The following is a 19,974-nucleotide window of genomic DNA, read 5'->3' as shown; positions in this document are numbered from 1 at the left end:
CATTGGCATGGATCCTACAGTAAGTGCCCTGATTCTCTCACTGTGATGGCTGTGGTTGATCTAATATGGTGGTTGATCCAAGGGGAATTCAACTGGATATCTTGAAGGAAGATGAATCTCAATTCAAAAAATATATATATCATAAATTGACAAGATGCCAGTATTGAATTATTGTTATTACTTTTTTCTGTAATGTCTTCTTAAATTTAAACATGGACCTGTTTGAGAGATGCCTTGTTACCTTGCATTTGAGGTAGAGATGCCTTAGTCTGATTTGGTTAGGTCACAGGGTACCATCTTTGGTTTTAGAAGTAACTTTAAGCATTCAACCCAAATGTTAAAGAAGTGATACAGGAGTCTGAATAGATGTTTTGTCCTTGATCTTCCATTGGGGATCAAAGAGGAAATAAATATTATTGTCCATGGCGTCAATGACAGGGTTTGTGCTTGAGAATTATATAAAGGTCATTGATCTGTTCGAACTTAAACTTTTACTAATATTATGGTCCTGGATGGTCCATCCAAGCCAACCAGGAAACACTGAGCAGACAGAAGGTCAGGATGAAAAACAATGGATCCATTGCTGCTCATGCCAACCATCAATACTATATAAAGAGTCAGCAAATTCGTTCTCTCCACTCACTCACCTCCCCTGAGCCCCTGAAGGACAGGAAGACAGATTGCATCAAGATGAAGACCTTTCTGCTCGCTCTCGGATTCACTCTGATCTGTGCTTCATCCCAGTTTGACCCTGCAGAGGTACCTGGATAGGCTGATCTTGGGGGTGATCTCTTCCTCCTTCCTTCTTTCTCTCTTTTTCCCCAAATTTCTAAATTTTAAGTGACATGGGATTTTAGGAGCATCTCAGTCCACATATATCTATAATCATGAGATGATCCTTCTCTACTTCTGTATTCCAACTCTTTCTGTGACTATCACATTCCTCGTGAAATAAGGAAGTTATTAAAAGTTAAGGTACCATAAGGTGACACAGTGTCACCTACTAGATCCCATAAATTTGGTGAAGTTGTTTAGCTGTTTCAGAGCCTCTCAATCCCATGTTCTCTGTGGGAATCTGACCTTATCAATGGGATTCTACCTCTGGAGAGCAGAGCTTGCATGGCTACCTTCTGATTGGGATTGTTGTTTTCTTCTAAGCTAAACCAGCTTCCATGGTTCTAATAAGTGTGGATGAGAGACAAGAAGGAGGATCCAGAAGCCATTCCCAGGGGACCTTTTCTTTGCAGATCACTGGGGACTGGCACACCATTTTCCTGGGAGCTGATAACCTAGAGAAGATTAGTGAAGAAGGAGATCTGAGAGTCCTTCTCCGTCACCTTGAATGTATTGTTGCATGTGAGAAATTAGCCGTCACCTTCTACATCAAGTAATGAAAATTATCCCCATGTTAAGGAACTAAATAGTTCACTTCTGACATGTGGGCTGGGCTCCAATCCATGGTGAGACGTCTTGATGATGCTCATAGAATGGAGTCTTCTGACCTCTTTTTTTTTTTTTTGTAAAGGGTATTATGGTTTTGAGATCCTGTTGAACCACATCCCTTAACATAGAGACCCCGAGATAGTGAACAAAGACTCTTCCTTGGAATCCTGAGCTGAGGGCAAAGGTCCATCAGACCCCTGTATGTGTGTTGGGCTCTTTCCATTCTCTGTCTATTGACAATAGATTGCATCCATTAGCTTTAAGGATGAATTCAAAAGAGCTGGATTTGCACATTAATCCATGTCAATCATGATTCTCCAGCTGACATTTTCTATGACAAAATTGATTCAATGGATATATATAGTTGAACAGGAAGTTCATATTTGTAGAATGATTAGGATTATGTGGATTTTGGGATAGTGTGGCAAAAATTTAAAATCTCTGTAAAATGCAAATATAACATATATAGGAGTATACAGAATGTCTCATCTTCATGGTTCAAATTGAAATCATTTTCCATAAGAATGGCTCAGTGATTAATCCAATGACAAAGTGTGTATAAATAAACAACTCTTATGCCCCTTAAAATAAAACACAAATATGACAATTACATCATGAAAGACTTGAATATTTTTCAACCAAAACCCAGGAGAAAATAAAAATGAGATCTAGTACATAGGAAGCAGAGTCTGTTACGATTCAGACCATGAGATTCAACACCAGTTGGTCATTGCAATTTTCAAACATGCATCTCTCACCATGGTGATCACACACACACACACACACACACACACACACACACACACACAAAATTGAAAAGACCATATGGCACCCAAACACCTCCTGTTAACATGATTATTGAAGAAGTTGAAGGTGAGTTGAAGTTCGGGATATCAGTATTGGATCCTCTTCAAGCCCAATACAAAGATTTTTGCAAGAATAGATGAGGGAAAAGGGACCTTCTCTTGGTTTGTTTTTAAGGTCCAATGGGGAGTGTCAGAAGTTCTCAGTGGTCACCACAAAAGGCCCTCATGATGTTTATGAAGCCAAGTGTGAGTATTTGCTCTAATGTGGACCGCATGACCCAGGCCTTGAGGGGTGTTCATATTCGTGGTCTTGACGGGCACACACATCAGGGGGTCTGGGCACTGGCCACCATTAGCAAACTTCTCCTTGCTCATGCCACCTTGGGAATGCTGGTGAACTGGTGAGCATTGGAGTCAACAGAGAGAGTTAGAATAAGGTCCATATCATCTCAGGATTGAGAGAGAGAGATAGAGAGAGAGAGAGAGAAAGAGAGAGAGAGAGAGAGAGAGAGAGAGAGAGAGAGTGAGTGTGTGTGTGTGTGTGTGTGTGTGTTAGAGAGAGATCCAGCTCTTTCTAGGCTTCAAGTTGAATGTGATGTATTCAGTCGACATGGGTGGAGTTACATGATAATATTGCTTAGACTTGGGTAATAAAATTGATGAGGATTTGAACATTGGCTTCTGTGGGATGATTTAGAAAGTGCGAGCTCTCCACCTACCATGATTCTGCAGATCCTGCAACCAGGATCTTGTCTCTCGGGAAACCACTTGCCATCCATGAATGCCTAGATGATGCCAAGGATGGGGAGCCTTTACCACATTAAGATGGGGATGTGGAATTGTTGTCCTCTCTCTGCAGCTTCTGTGCCTGATTCTAACACAGGACGTGGAACGTTAGTGAAACAGAGATTGTTGGGGAAAAGGTCCATAATAGTGTGCTGCCAGAAACTCACATTGAATGATTTTTAAAGAAAGGTGATAATCTAGAATTTTTAAGTGTTTCTTTTTCAACGACAGACACAGGGTGGAATTTCTTCCAAATCGAGTACTTCTTCAATGGTATCATAGCATTTTCTAACATAAATGTGGATGGAAATGGCAAGGTTACTCATATGACTGTGGTTGCTGGTAAGAATAAGTGACATTTATTCTCTGAAGCACAGCATAGTAATTTCTTATTTTCTTTCTTAATTTATTTTCTGTGTGTGTAATGCTGTGGATTGAACCCAGGGTCTTATGCATGGGAGACAAGCTCTCTACCAACTGAGGTCTTAGATCACATTTGAAATTGACACAGCTTAGAACTTATTTCAGTAGTCATAAGAATTACAAAAAATATGATTCCCATAGGTGAAAATTACCAACGTTCCCATGTTACCCATAAATGACTGGAAGTACTCTTAGTCAGAGCATGGAGATGGTAGGATCAACTGGTCTACCTGGGACCCAGAGGACGCTTTCTAACAGAAATCTCTTCCACATTATCCCCTTTCAAACATAGCTAAGGAAAACAGTCTGAGTGAAGAACAGAAGAAGAAGTTTGAAGAGCTGACAAAGGCAACCAAGATGCCAAAGGAAAACATAAGACATATTATTGAAACTGGTAAATTCACTTTCCCTCTCCTACATTTTTCTGAAATGAACCAAAAGTCTTGGAGCTTCATTCTTATTTTCCATTTGGAATCATCAAATCATTACACATTGAGCAACCCCAGTGATCTAGACTTTCCCTTCCCTTCTTTTCACAGACGACTGTCCTGCTGCCTAAGGACCTTGCCTGATGAGCAGACACTTGAGGTTTGTACTTCCTGACATTTTGTTCATACACCATTTCTCTGAGCACATAATTTTTAGTGTGTTGCACACATCTACATGCTACTTTCAAATCTCTGAAAGCAAAAGATGACCTTGCAAACGTAGACCTTCCTATGAAACTGCTCCCTGTAGAACCCATACATGGACGTACAAGGTCCAGAAAGGAAAGTTGTGAGTCAACGTTCCTGCACTCTATTACCCAGGGATGGATTTTGCCTTTTCATTCTAACATGTCTAAATATTAAAATCAGGTTAGCAATATTTTAATTTCTCTTTCTTTTGAATCCTACAGATCCTAATGAGATCAGTAATGTTTGCAACATCATCTTCTCACGGGCTTAGAAATCCTCTAGATGAAGACAAAATATCCCTCTTTTATTAAAATTGTAATTTCTTCTTTTCTGGGGAGGTGCAAATCCTGTCTGAGGGATTTCCTGCCAGTGTCTTCTATATCTTTCCTGCTATTCCTTATTCCTAACTGATTAATAAATTTGATCTTATATGCACAACTATGTTTCTTTGAATCAGTTAATGGGGATTTAAATGAACAGAAATACCTACTTCAAGGTGCCTATTAAAAATCAGGATCTAAAAGAAAACAGGAGGTCATTTTAGTTAAGGATGAGGATAGGGGAAGGAATGGGCTGCAACATCGCAGGTGTGAGTGTTTTGGGGGTTAGATATGAGGTGTCCCTCCAAAGCTCCTGAGTGAGATAATGCAAGAATAGTTAGATATAACATGATAAAATGAGAATGCTGTGACCTAATAAATGGATTAATCCAGTTGAATGGACTAACTGGGTGCTGATTCTAGGCAGGTGGGTATTGCTGGAGTAAGGGGTCCCTGGGCTGTGCTTTTGGGTTCTCTCCTGTCCCTGGTGAGCAGAGCTCTCTCTGCTCCCTGGTGCCCTGTCCTGAGCTGCTCTCCTCCTCCAGGCCCTGCCGCCATTTTGTTCTGCTCCCCTTAGGCCAGAGCCATGAAGTCGGCCAACCATGGACTGAACCTCTGAAACCATGAGACCCACATCAATTTCTCCTCTAAAATTGTTCTTCCAAGGACTTGGGGTCAAAAAATTGAAAAATTTGACTAAAAAAAGTTTATATGAAACTGTTTTTCTATACTTCTAGTATTCAAAGAAGTTCCAGGTAGAAGATGCACAGATAAACACACTGAGATCCACGGTGTTCCAATGTGCAAAAAAAAATCTAAAACAACAGAATAGTTTGAAAGCAGCAGCAGAAATATGACTACAAAAACAAAATGATAAATTGTTGTGTCTCTTCAGATTTATCATAATCCAGTGGAATGTGAAGTCGCAGTTCTGTAATTCTAGGTACTCAACTGACCCTGAAGGATCTCAAGTTCAAAGCCAGCCTCAGGAACTTAATCAATTCCTGTCTCTAAATAAAAAATAGATTGTTTGGGGATGTAGCTCAGTGGTAGGACACCCCTGGGTTCAATCCCCAGTATAGCAAAATTAAAATAAATAAATAAATAAATAAATAAATACACATATATAAGTGAATACATGAATATAAATACAATATATACTATATGTCGTTATATGTATATGTATATATATATATATATATATATATATATATATATATATATAGAGAGAGAGAGAGAGAGAGAGAGAGAGAGAGACCAGAAAAACTCTTTCAAAGTGTTGAAAGAGAAGAAAGACTCAATTCAGCAAAATCATTCATCAAATATAGGTTCTGTATTGGCTGAAAGCTTACTAGACTGGAGAACAAAAATTTAAATCAGGAACCTGAAACTTTGAGAGGCTCCAAAGGGTAGAAAAACCTCAGGCATTCACACGGATGGCTCTCAGGAGAATGGGGAGAAGCCACAGGAAATTGGAACTCCCAGAAAACTTGGTTGCAAGAAGACTCAGAAGATGCAGAGGAGAGCTTCCTGCCCACAGGTGGAGGTCATTGGTCCCAGAGGTGCCCACTCAGAGGTCAGCCCTCAGGGCTGTGGGAAGACACACCTGCCCTATAAGCCAGCAGGGTGGGGCTGTGTCATGGGATTCCCAGCCACTAACTCATCCCACACAGTCTTCACTGTAGGTAAAGATGAAGGGTGTGAAGGACATGAGCGTTTTAATTTAAAAATTCTCAGTCATCAAAAAGAAACTTGCTGATCTTCATGTGGGTATCCACTGGTCCTATGAATGCCATGAAAACATAATGGGGTGAGTCAGTGATCTTTTCATGGATCACAGATGATGGGAAGCTGTCCATCTGTGACCGTTCCAGTGAGTGGGCAGCCCTGGCTCCTCTGCAGCTCCCTCGTGGGCTGGCACATGGCCGCCATCTTGTCCTGGGCTCACATGGTTCTCTCTCTTTTCCACCATCCTTGCTGCACCTTGGAAGTCCACATTTCCTCATTTTATATGGATATGATCCATACTGAGTTAGTACATACCCCAAATGCCTCATTATGGCGTAGTTATCCATTGGGGACAGTGGTCCAGGGGGACAGATTTCAACATAGGAATTGGCCAGCAAGGAACTCAATTCAGCCCATGCCATAAACACCACCTTCTCTCTGATAAAGTGCTTAATTAAATTGATTGATTATCAGAGAGCTACATCATCTTCTATCTCTTGGGTAAATCACTTGGTCAGGATGAGTTAAACATTAAGTGTACAGCTGGCTTCATCTAGCTGATATTATGCTACATATTTTTATATGGTTTGGATGGACGTATATATTTTGATTTCCGTGAATATTTTTTTTTGGTACCAAGGACTAAAATGAGGGGAGCTTAATCTCTGAGTCACATCCTCAGCCCTTTTTACATTTTATTTTGAGACGGAGTCTCATGACCTTACTTAGCATCTCACTATGGATTGAAGGGAGTTACCTCAAACATATAAAGACCACTTATGACAAACACAGGTCCACATCGGACTAAATGGGGAAAAATATTAAAAGAATTTCCTCTTGATTCAGAGACAACACATGGCTTCTCACCATCACCATCCTATCTCATATAGTCTGGGAAACATTAGCCAGAGTGATGAGGCAAGAAAAGGAAATCAAATATGCAAATAGGAAAAGAGAAAGTCCAACTCTCTCTGATTGCTGATGGGTATTATCATATTTAGAAGATGCAAAAACTCCATCAGAAGAGTTGTAGAGTTTATAAATGAGCTTAGCAAAGAAGAAAGATACAAGATCACCATGCATAGACTAATAGATTTCCTATATTGCCAAAGGTAAGCAAATTTGGAAAACCATTGTATTCACAATAATATCCAAAAATTAAATACTTGAAGATCATCTAAGCAAGAAGGTAGAAGAGCTGTACAATGAAATTCGTTGAACACACAGAAGAAAGAAATTGAAGAACACAATAGAGAATGGAAGGACCTCTCATGTTCTTGGATAGGCAGAATTAAAACTGTAAAAATAAAAGTAATGTACAGATTTATAGCACTCATCATGAAAATAGCAATGATTTTTATCATAGAATTGTGAAAAAATATTCTGAATGCATTTGGAAGAAATAGAATTTCACAGGATCCTCATAGTTACTCTCGGTGTAGATCCCATAGCAACATCCTGATACTCTCAGAGTCATTGGCTGTGGTCCATCTGATGTGGTTGTTCACCCATGGGCAATTCAACTGGGTAACTTGAAAGAACACAGATCTCAACTCCAAAAAATAAATAACTCATAATGACTAAAAGGCAAGCATTTTTTTTGACATGTCTTCTTAAATTTAAGCATAGACTTGTTTGAGAGATACCTTTGTACCTTCCCTTCAAGGCAGATATCCATCTATATACATCTGTCTTCTCTCTGCCTCTGTCTCTGCCTCTCTCTTCACCATAGATCTCAATTTTATATAGACATGAGATTTTTATACGCATCTCAGTCCACATACATCCACATTCATAAAAGAGTCTATCATTTCAACTTGACTTCTCCACTAGATTGCCAAGTAAACAGAGAAAGTTCAGTCACCCAAATATTGACCTTGCATTTTCCATAATATTTGGTGATGTGACATTAGCTTTTTTTTTTTCAAAATCTCTCCCTTTGATGCTTCCCATGGGAATCTCCATCATGACAACATCTTGTATGTCTCTACTTTGTGGAGAGCAGAGCTTGGTGTGGCTCATAAGTCGGAAGGAGAGAAGAGAAAGAGGAGCCAGTAACCATTCCAATGGGATCTTTCCTTTCCAGATCACCGGGGACTGGCGTACCTTATATATGGCGGTCGACAATGTAGAGATCAGTGAAGGTGGAGAGCTGAGAGTCTATTCCCATCACTTTGAGCGTAGTGATGAGTGCAACAAGTTAGAGGTCACGCTTTTCAACAAGTGAGCAATTTCCCCCCACGTAAAGGAACACAATTGCTCACTTTGGGCAGGTGTGCTGATCTCAAATGTGGAGTGAGACGTCTTGCGTATCTCCCCAAATTGACTCTTCTGAGCCGTCTACATGGAAGTGTGTTGTAGGTCTGTGAGGATCCTGGACATCACCCCAGAGGATCTCATGGAGTGGTGTTTCCTCAAAGGAGCTCTCTGGTTGTGAGCTCCTGTTGAACCACATCACTTAACACAGGGACTCAGAGAGAGGAAGGAAAGCATCTTTTCTTGGAAGCCAGAGCTGTGTTTATTATAAATAGATTGCGTCCATTTAGGTTTAAGGGTGTAATTCAGTGTGCAGGGATCTGCACATTTATCCATGTCAATCATGATTCTCCACCTGATACTTTCTGTGCAATCCTGAATCAAGAAATATATACTTCTAGAAGGAAGTCATTATTTGCAGAATGGTCAGCATCATGTGGACATTGTGATAGTGTGGCAAAAACTTAAATTCTATACATAATATATGTGTAACATATATAGGTAATACATATGTATGTACACGTATGTTACACATATCATATATGGGTATCTATAACGTCTCATCTTGATGGTTCAACTGACATCAATGCACATAAGAATTATGCAATGGTTAATCTAATTGCAAAGTGTGAATAAATGAATGACTTTGTCATAGACATTTAAATAGAAATTTGACACATCCCTGAAAACATATCATTTTTAAACCAACACTAGGAACTCATGACAATTAGCATGCAGGAAGGCAGAGATCTGTAAAGATTCAGGTCAGGAGTTGATTCACCAATCGCACATTGAAGTTCTCACACACTCATCCCTTCACATGCTGCCATTGAAAAACTAATTTGAAAATAACATGGCTTTACAATAAGTGTTGGTGAGGATATGGGGAAAAGGAACAATCATACATTGCTGGTGGGACTGCAAATTGGTGTGGCCAATATGGAAAGCAGTATGGAGATTCCTTGGAAATCTGGGAATGGAACCACCATTTGACCCAGCTATCCCACTTCTTGGACTATACCCAAAGGACTTACAAACAACATACTACAGGGACACAGCCACATCCATGTTTATAGCAGCACAATTCACAATAGCTTAAGTACAGAGCAAACCTAGATGGCATTTATAGATGAATGAATAAAGAAAATGTGACATATATAACAATGGAATATTACTCAGCAATAAAAAAGAGTAAAATCCTGGCATTTGCAGGTAAATGGATGGAGTTGGAGAAGATAATGCTAAGTGAAGTTAGCCAATCCCCCCCCAGAAAAAATGCTGAATGTTTTCTCTGATGTAAGGAGGCTGATTCATAGTGGGATAGGGAGGGGGAGCATGGGAGGAATAGACAAACTCTAGATAGGGCAGAGGGGTGACAGGGGAAGGAAGTGGTCAGGGGGTAAAAAAAAAGAAGTTGGAATGAGATGGACATCATTACCCTAAGTACATGTATGAAGACATGAATATTGTGAAAGTACTTTGTATATAATCAGACACATGGAAAAATGTGTTCTATATGTATAATAAGAATTGTAATGCATTCTGATAGTTAGAATAAAAACATTTAAAAATATTTATATATTTGTGTGTTTCCATAATTTTTAATTTATACTTATTTTATTAAATTATTTTAATTGCTTTTTAAAAAAAATTTATCAGCAGTCTGGCAATAAGCCTGTCCTCTCTACTGATATGTAGTAGAAAACTTGAATTGCATCCGAGAAAGCTGTATTATTCAGATTTTACACTGCTGTGGTTCAAAATCCTGACAAGAGCAATTTAGAGGAGGTCAAGTTTATCTGGGGCTCATGGTTTCCAAGATTCAGTCTGTGGTTGGCCGACTCCATGGCTCTGGCCCAAGGGAAGGCAGAACAAAATGGCTGCAGGGCCTGGAGGAGGAGAGCAGCTCAGGACAGGGCACCAGGGAGCAGAGAGAGCTCTGCTCACCAGGGACAGGACAGAGACCCCAAAGGCACAGCCCAGGGACCCCCTCCTCCAGCCACACCCACCTGCCTACAGTCACCATCCAGTGAGTGTGTATCAGGAAATTAATCCTCTCTTATGTCATACCTCTCATTATCCAACCATTTCACCTCTGAACTTTCTTTCTTGCATTACCTTTTGGGTGAGAGCTCATATTCACAGCATAATAGATTCACACCCATAATGGTACAACTCATCCTCTTCTCAATACTCATGATGCAGTCACCATTTATGCAATTAGTTTTTTGGATGGAGGGGGGGGTCCCAGGAGTTGAACTCAGAGGCACTCAACCACTGAGCCCTATCCCCAGCCCTATTTTGTATTTTATTTAGAGACAGGGTCTCACTGAGTTGCTTAGCATCTTGTCATCACTGAGGCTGGCTTTGAACTCAGGATCCTCCTGCCTCAGCCTCCTGAGCCTCTGTGATAAGAGGCATGCACCACCATGCCCAGATATGCAATTATTTTTAAGAAGAATGATTTCCTGTTTTCTTATAGATCCATTTTTTAGTTGTTGCATTAAGGTAAGTGTTTCTGAAATTCAAATGAACTTCTTCAGACACATATTTCTGCATAGAATATCAAAATTATTTAATCAGGAATACAGAAACAAGCATACTAAAATATAGAAGAAGAGAAATAGGACAATTAGCAAGACAGATTTGCAACTTAAAAGAAGAAATTACATATTTTTAAAACATGGGATGTTTTATCTTCATGTAGATTATTCTGCAGCTCTTGAGAAGATGATACTGCCGATATTCCTGATCTCAATAGCATCTGTAAGCATGTAAAATTAAAAAAAAAAATTAAGAAGTATCTGATCTGATCCTAATGGCATGATGTGATTGAATATTTGAATAAAAAGGCAAAAATCTATTGTGTGCAATAGAGTGGTCAGACGCTCACACAGGCCTCTTCTCACAAGTTACTGTATGCTTACGTTCAACTGCTACAGGGAAGATTTTCATAGGAAAATACACTTTTGCAGGAAGATGGTCACCTCACTTTGAGAGGGGCTAAGGTGCATACTGAAGTGCATGACACATTAAAAATTACTTGACGAGAGCAGTGGTGCATGCCTTTAATCCCAGTGGTATGGGAGGCTGAGGCACAAGGAACTCAAATTGGAGGCCAGCATTTGCACCTTAGTGAGATACATCCTCAGAATAAAGAAAAGAAGAGGCGGAATGTGACTCAATGGAAGAATGTCCCTGGATTCCATCCCCAACACACACACACACACACACACACACACACACACACACACACAGTGTAAATATTTGAGAAATCTACTCTACGGTTATTGAAGATGTCCCCATTGTAACATACTTTATCCACAATGGAGTCCACCAAAGACAATATTGTTTGATGGCTGAGTTCTTTACAAAATCCCCTCAATCTGTCTCCAAATTCAAGAACCCCACTCTGCACCCCGGGGTAGTCTTTCTTGTCAATGTTTTAAACACATACACTCACCTCAGCCCCCTTCAAGGGGGGCAATTTCACTACTAAATACTCAGGCCAAATATCACGAGGTGGAAAATCCTTAACTGAACTAAAAAATCAGATGAAACAAACCTTAAGAGTCTCCTCATCAACAAGGTCCTTAGGTAGCAGGACAGTCATCTGTGAAAGCAAGGGGAAAGGAAATCATGATCTCCGGGGATTGCTCAATGCCTAAGGATTTCCATTTTGCAAATGGAAGATCTGAGTCAAGCTCACTGTTCTTGGTTGATTTCAGGTAACTTGTCTATACCACAGGAAATGGAAAAGTGACCTTACCAATGTCCGTCACATTTCTTATGTTTTCCTTTGGAATGTTCATTTCCACAGTCAGCTCTTCAAATCTCTTCTGCTCCTCCTCACTCACCCTGCTTCCTTTTGCTGTGTTTCAAGATGGATAAAGGAGACGGGGTTTCTGTTAGAAAGCGTCCTCTGGGTCACATGTTGTAACCATTGTTCCCACCATTGCCACGCTGTGTCTAAGGCTACTGTACCAGATCTCTCTTTAAGGACATGAAAACACTGTGAATTCCACATATAGAACATTCTATCACTGTCCCATTCTTATGACTACTGAGGACATTGAAGACCCTTTATTCTGTCAACTCAAACCTGCCCAAATCCTGTGCATTCTCCACAAGAAACCAATGGCCTGAGGTTTTGGAATTCTTCCACCCTGTGGCTTCTCGTTTTTCCCGTGTCTACATATTAGAATCCACTCTTCTGTGCTCTGGACCACAAATCCAATATTCAATAGCAGGAGTGAAAGTGATCTGAACTATTTATCTAGCACATTGGCATGACCGTCTCTGCATACAAACAATAGCAAACAAGAACCATCTCTTCCTTCATCTAAGACAAAATAAAGTTCTACCCCCACCAATTTGACACGTGGATCTCATACCACAATGGTGCATATTGACCTGTCATTTTTTCTGAGGCATGAGTCCAAACTACCAGTTCTTGGGGGAACCGGGAACACTCTGTGTGAACAACTCATGTGATTGTTTTTTTAATGAGCAAATAATGTAAGCTTTGCCATTGTTCAAAATCTTATGCTAGAACAAACCGTTTAAGGTCAAGATGAATGTGATCGTGAATTCTGAAACCAGTCTACTGAATCCAACATTTCATACATACATATCTTTTCAATACTTTCAATTCATTTTGTATTTTCGCTGGTGCATTATAGATCTATGTATAGTTATGCAAAACTAAACACATGCTCCTATTTCTCTCCTGTGTTAACAAAACAGAAGGAATTTCTATGCCGTTCCCCAGAAGGTAAGAGTCATGATACTCACCAGCCAGCACAGTCGCACGTACAACTTTGCATTTTGGTCCGTATTTTCATTATAAAATATTACGACTTGATATGCGTAGTACTTGATTTGGAAAGCATTTTTACCCAAGTCTGGGAAGGAAAAAGAAACATTTCAAAATTCAATATAGTCAACTTTAAAAGAGACCATATGCTTTGATTTACTCGTCACGGGTTAATATGGACCCTTTCTACAATAATTGTCCCTGTTTCACTAAAATTCCACCTAATTTGTTAGAAGTGGGTAAATAGCTACAGACCCAGGGAAGCAATTTCAGATCCCCATGGTCAAGAGTCCCAGTCTTGGAATTGCCTAGTCATTTCTGGATTGAATGTTGTTCCTTGGAAGCAGCGATTCTGGTTGCAGGATCTGTAGGAAGAAGGTAGATGGGCACCTTGCACTTTCTAAAATCATCTCCCGAAAGCCAATTTTCAAATTTTCAGCAATTTTATGACTCAATGGTCAGGCCAGCCAGTATTATAATGGAACTCTACCAATGTAGACTGGAATACATCATGTTGAACTTAAAATGCTCCAAGTATCATTTTCTATTATAGTAGATTACCATGGAAAAGATATGCTAACAAAGGTCTCAGGAAATGCTAGATATATATGTGTGTATTTTATTGCATCATATTGCTGTATATCTATATTTAAATGAAAATAAAATGTGTCTGACAAAGATTGCAATATCGCATTCTTCCTTTTCTATGCATAAAATAAAGTATTAAGGCATTAGGTCATTTAGTATAATGGGAGTGGTGTTTGAAAATTAGATATTTGATATCTTAGAAGTCTATATTTTTGTTTCTGTTGGATTCAACTAATATTCAAATTATTTGCAAGTTGATATGAATTTTTTGGTGGTTACTTTAACTATTCTCATTCTTACCTTTGGGGTCTCTGTCAATTATACCATAATTCATTGATAGTGTGTGCATTACTCATCTTTTGATGAAATGGTAGTGGGATCATGAGGAAAACTCCCATTGAAGTAAATTTCATAATTTAAGGTTACTTTAGAAAGTTCCCTATTCCAGAAATGCACATGAAATATATACCCAGGGAACCATCTTGACATATAATTATTGCCAACATCCAACATGGCAACCTGAGATGATATGTACCTTATCCTGACTCTGTCTGATGACTCAAATGCTCACCACTTCACGAGCATTTCCAAGGTTGCATCAGCAAATAGAAGCAGAAAGAGTGACAGTATCCCCACACCCCGATGTGTGCGATCCCCAAGACCCTGCACTGCAACACACCTCCAGGGTTGGATCATGCAGCACACAAAAGAGCAAATACTCACAGATAGCGTCGTAGACATCATCCCGGACTCTGTTCCCCACAACTATGAACTTACTACACTTTTTCTTCAACCTTAAAAACAAAACAAAAGCGCACACAATCCTTTTTCCCTATCTCTTCTTGCAAACTCCCTTATATTTGCTTTAAAGAACTGTAAGAGTTGCAGTGCATTCAAGGTGCTAAAAACCATCCATGATTTCTGAAAGAACAAACGAGGCTTGTCGTCGGAGCAAATGCCCATTTATTGAGGAACAGCTCTGCATATTTATAGAGCCAGGGGTGGTTTGACAGTTGGCATGGGGTGCTTTTTGATTGGAGGGTAAGGATCAGGTGAGTCAGCACGGTTAGTCTGATTGGTGGGTAGGATCAGGTGAGCCAGCAGGGCTCTGATTGGTGGTTAAGGATCATGTGAGCCAGCAGGGTTCTGATTGGTGGGTAAGGATAATGTGAGCCATCAGGGCTCTGATTGGTGGGTAAGGATCATGTGAGCCAGCAGGACTCTGATTGGATGGCTCTTCTTGGGGGATGGGGAAGTTAGTCTTTGGAGCCGGGGCGACTCCCAAAAATTTCACTCTGACACAGATGTAATGTCTCCACATTCTGGATTTTGCTTTGCTGTTCTGTGACTGGCTTTACTGATTGTCTTGTGGGTGGGGTAATTCATGTTGGTGTTGGAGATTCTTGGGCATTGTCCAGCTGTAGTATCACTGACCAGAACCCAAAAGATGTCCTTACCTCTCACTCACAATTGGGACAGCCAAAGAGGTGTCCATTGTATCCTTTGTTGCTTATATACATCTTAAAATATATGTGTATATACATGTGTGTTTCATACAAGTATTACATTAATATTATATACAGATTTAAATATTTCCCTTATACAGGAAAATGCCTATACAATACTAACAATTCTATAAATACTGACTTTTAGAAATATGTATTTATTGATTAAATATTGACTTTCAAAATGTCAGCTGCAGGATCATGATTGACAGGGGTAAATGTAGGGTCCTGCCCATTGAAGTCATGCTTTAATCGGATTGGGATGCCACTATTGCCAAGAGATGTGAAATGGCAAAGACTCCAACTCAGGTCCTGGGGTTCTGATGGCCATTGGAACTGGGTTTGAGCTTCCAAGGAGAGAGTCTTTCCTTCCTGCCTCTGAGTCTCTATAGTGAGTAATGTGGTTCAACAGGAGTCAAAACCACAATTTCCTCTAAGGAAACACCACTGCACGGGATTCTCTGGGGTCCGCCTACCGAAGTCCTTTGTGAGAGTCTGTAAACAAGTCAGGATGTCTCCTGGTATTTTGCCAGGGGGAGTGGTCTGTGGGGTGGCACCAGCGAGCCATTAAGTGTGGAGATTTCTTATTGGTCGACTGCTGTATCTAGTTTATGTTAATTAAGATAAGCTGTGTGGAATGTATAAATACCCCTCCTGTCCTACAATAAACGGCTCCCACTCCTGCTGTATCAATGTACACAAGTTGTTAGTCACCCCCCCCTGGTATTTTGCTGCAGCCAGACTGCGGCAGATGGTGGCCCATTACGGGGAGCCCCAGGACACTTGGGGGTGACGAAAAAAAAAAGCTGCCAGTCCAAAGATAGGACGGGAGCAAATCTGCTCGTCCCTAGACAGATAGGGTGAGAGGAAAAATGGCCATTTTGAGAAAATGGAGAAGATTGATACAGTATGTTTGTGTCTTGTTTTGTCTAAGTGTATTGTATTGTCTTTGTGATGAAAATATAGAAGGGGTGTTAGGTAAATTGATAAGGGAAAAAGGCACCCCAGTGGAACCAAGAGCAATTAGGGCATGTGTAGACCGAAACCCAGGAACTCTAGTCAGAAAAAAGAAAAGAGTTCAGAGGAGGAAGGATTATCAAGAAAGAAATTGCAAAAGGCTACTACTAAATACTTTTTGTTACCAGAGGGGGCATGAATCAGCACAGTGGCAGCAGCGGTGGCTGCCACGTGCGCAAGCCAGTCATGGCGCAGCAAGGACTTTCCAAGCAGCAGCAGCTGGCTCTTCCACTGCCGGGAGCCCAAATCCAAACCTGACCCAGAGGCACAGTCTCTCGGGCTCTTGCTCCCTGTGCCCGGAAGCAGTTTGAGTCCAGGACACTCCCCAGGGCCATCTGGGGCTGCCCAGGACCCTACAGCTGGCAAAAGACGCTACAGGCATCCCTGATGTTTGGTCATTTTCAATGCCAATAACTAAGCTACAATGGTTCTCCCACACCTGGAAGCTAATGAGTAATGATCACCATTAAGGCTTATTTCAAATGTAAAAAAACCTTGAGATAATGTACTAAATTGTTCAGAAGGTTGTTTTCTTAGTGGAATGCTACAGGATTTTCTGTAGCCATCTGAGTTCCTGCCTTCGTCCCAGTGCTGTGAAGATGAAGGTGAAAGAATTTCCAGTGTTGCTGAGAACCAGAAGAGACTTCAGATCAAGCTAGCTGCCTACAGAACTTACCTGGACTGTAATTTAAGCTAGCTGCCTGCAGAATTTACCTGAACTGTGATTTACCTGGACTGAGAGTTAATCTATTGAGACACTGCTTTACCTGGACTGAGACAACAAACTGTAATCTACAACAAATTGTATGTAACTCATTATCTTTACAAACAGTGTCATTGCTAGTATAATTTTTCCAAGGACTTCTTGCATGCAGCCATCAATTGGCTTGGTATTGTGACATTTTGTATCCTCCCCTTCTGCTGGTAGCAGATTATTTATGGTGTTTGTGTAAAAACCACTATGGGGTCGTTATTTAAATTAAACAAAAGGGGGAAATTTTAGAATCTGTAAACAAGTCAGGATGGCGCCTGGTATTTTGCCAGGGAGAGTGGTTTGTGAGGTGGTGCCAGCGAGCCATTAAGTGTGGAGATTCCTTATTGGTTGACTGCTGTATCTAGTTTATGTTAATTAAGATAAGCTGTGTGGAGTGTATAAATACCCCTCCTGTCCCACAATAAATGGCTCCTACTCCTGCTGTATCAATCTACTCAAGTTGTTCATCACCCCCCGGTTATTTCACTGCAGCTGGACTGTGGCAGTCCTTGTTTGATCCTCACAAGCCTACAACACAGTTCCATGAAAAGAGGTCAGAAGACTCAATTCTGTGAGCATTATCAAGACATCTCACAGTGGATTTGATCCCAGACCACGTGTTGGAAGTGAGCTCTCTTGTTCCTTTAGGTTCAGGAGAATTTCATTTACCTGGTGTAGAAACGGAAGGCAATCTCATTACAGTCCTCACTACACTCCAGGTGACGCAGATGGACCCACAGCTCCCCATTTTCATGGATCATCTGTGGATCATCAGCAGCCAGGAGAACCATGCGCCAGTACCCCGTGATCTGGAGAGGAAAGACCCCCTTGGAGTGGATACTGACTTCTCTTTCTCTCCTCTCACCCACCCTTATCACAACCATCAGACACTTTAGGTTAGAAGAAAAATGAATAAACCCAATTCCTTGAGAACTTTCCACCAAGTAGAATCATAACAGATAAGGTCATGAGTCAGATTCCCATAGAAGGTCATGAGTCAGATTCCCACAGAAGGTCATGAGTCAGATTCCCATAGAAGGTCCTGAGTCAGATTCCCTTAGAAGGTCCTGAGTCAGATTCCCATAGAAGGTCATGAGTCAGATTCCCATAGAAGGTCAAGAGACAGATTCCCATAGAAGGCCATGAGTCAGATTCCCATAGAAGGTCCTGAGGGAGATTCCCATAAAATTGAGAGATTTTGGAAGAACCAACATGACATCACCAAATATGATGGAAACTCCAAGGAAATACTTTGAGAACTTAACTTTATTACAATTAAAATTACTATTATTTTACTTGAAGAACCATCTGATGGAAAAATACAAAGAGTTGATAAAAAGATTATATGATGAATATGAATATACATGGACTGAGAAGCCTATAACATCTCATCACATAAAAATGAGAAATGTGGGAAGAGAATGAGAGAGAGAGAGAGAGAGAGAGAGAGAGAGAGAGAGAGAGAGATCCCCCTAGATCAGCCCAAACATGGTACCTCTGCAGGGGTGAACTGGGATGAGACACAAAACAGACCAAATCCGAGAGCTAGCAGAAAGATCTTCATCTTGAGGAGATTTGTCTTCCGATTTTGCAGGATCTCAGAGTAGCTGAGTGCTTGGGGAGAATCCTAGTGATGTGACTCTATATAGCACTGGTGGCTTGGCACGGCAGGCGATGAATCATTGTGGGTCATCATGAGACCTTGTGTCTGCAAGTGTGTCCTGGTTGGCAGGGATGGGCGGTGGAGGACAATCTGCTATGAAACTAATGAGATTACTACTAGAAGCAGCTTAATGTTGGGCAAGTGATTGACCTTTATCTAAGGCAGAAGCACAAAGCAAGCCATTTATCTGTGGACACTATTATTTGTTTCATCTTTGACCCTGATTGCAGAAGTGGAAGGTGAAGTCCAAAACATCTATTCCCAGCTCCTGCGAAACTTCTCTAATATTTTGGGAGAATGTTGTTAGAAACTTTCTAGAATCAAAGATGGTACCCGTGGTCTGCCACATTAGATCACAACATTTATACCTGGGATAGAAGATAACAAGGCACCACTCACGTGAGTCTATGATTAAATTTAAGAAGTTGTTTCAGTAGTAGTAATAAAAATTAGTGACTCAATCAATTCACAAGTCTTCCTTGGAATTGAGATCCATGTCCTTTCAAGTTATCCAGTTGAATTACCCACATTAGCTGACCACATTAGATCATCCCAGGGTCCATCTCTCTGAAAGTAGTAGGACACAGGCTGTCATGTGTATACCCACCCTAACTGTGAGGATCATGGGAATCCAAACATGAGTATCAAAGTACACTCAAATATTTTTACCTAATTTACTTCCAGCAGTTATAAAATTTCTTGTCTAATTCCTAAATCTTTGATGCATGTTGATTTGAATTTTCTGTGGGTAGAGAGACGGAGGTCTCATTTCATGTTGCTATAGGTAGTTATCCAGTTTTCTCCAACACCATTTGTTAAAATGGCGGTCTTTTCTCCAAGATATATTTTTGGCAACGTTGCCAAATATCAGATAGCTGTGGGTATATGATTTGTCTCTTGGTCCTCTATTTTATCCCTTTGCTCTTTGTGTCGATTTGATGCCAATATCAAACTTTTTTGTAAATACCTCTCTGTAGTATAATTTCAGATAATGTCACCGGCTTTGATTTTCTTTGTTATTATTTCTTTACCTTTTCTAGGTCTCTTATTCTCCCAAATAAATTTAAGAATACTTTTCTAATTCTGTGAATAAAGTCATTGTTATTTTTACAGGGATTGCATTAAATCTGGATATTGGTTTTGGTGGTATGGCCATTTTAAAAATATTAATTTTGCCTATCCAATAACATGG

The sequence above is a fragment of the Callospermophilus lateralis genome, chromosome Y, assembly GCF_048772815.1.
Source record: "Callospermophilus lateralis isolate mCalLat2 chromosome Y, mCalLat2.hap1, whole genome shotgun sequence".
In the NCBI taxonomy this organism is placed as follows: Eukaryota; Metazoa; Chordata; class Mammalia; order Rodentia; family Sciuridae; genus Callospermophilus; species Callospermophilus lateralis.
Note: the sequence above shows the minus strand (reverse complement) of the source record.